Here is a 360-nt window from a genome sequence, read left to right as displayed (position 1 = left end):
ATATATAGGTTTTGTTATATAAACTAACACACACACACACAATAGTGTTTTGGGGTATATTTAAATTTTAAAATGTGCGTGGGGTGTGTTAAAAAATGCCCCCCCCCCCTCCTCCTCCCAATGAAATTCCATTCTGCGTTTTTGTCTCTGCGAGATGTGTTGTAGATGAATCGCCGTCTCTCGTCACTTGGCTCTGAGAACGAAACCCATGGGCTTCATTAGCGATCATTTTAAAACTATTATGTAAAATTTTGGAAATTTTTAAAAATAATTGATTGTTTAAATTAAAACTCGCTTTCAGTTAGCGCCGTGAATCAGAGTACGCTTTGAGGCGTATTTTACATGCTTTTAAATGTGATA

Source organism: Penaeus monodon, chromosome 34, assembly GCF_015228065.2.
Source record: "Penaeus monodon isolate SGIC_2016 chromosome 34, NSTDA_Pmon_1, whole genome shotgun sequence".
NCBI classification, from domain to species: domain Eukaryota; kingdom Metazoa; phylum Arthropoda; class Malacostraca; order Decapoda; family Penaeidae; genus Penaeus; species Penaeus monodon.
This window is presented reverse-complemented; position numbering follows the sequence as displayed.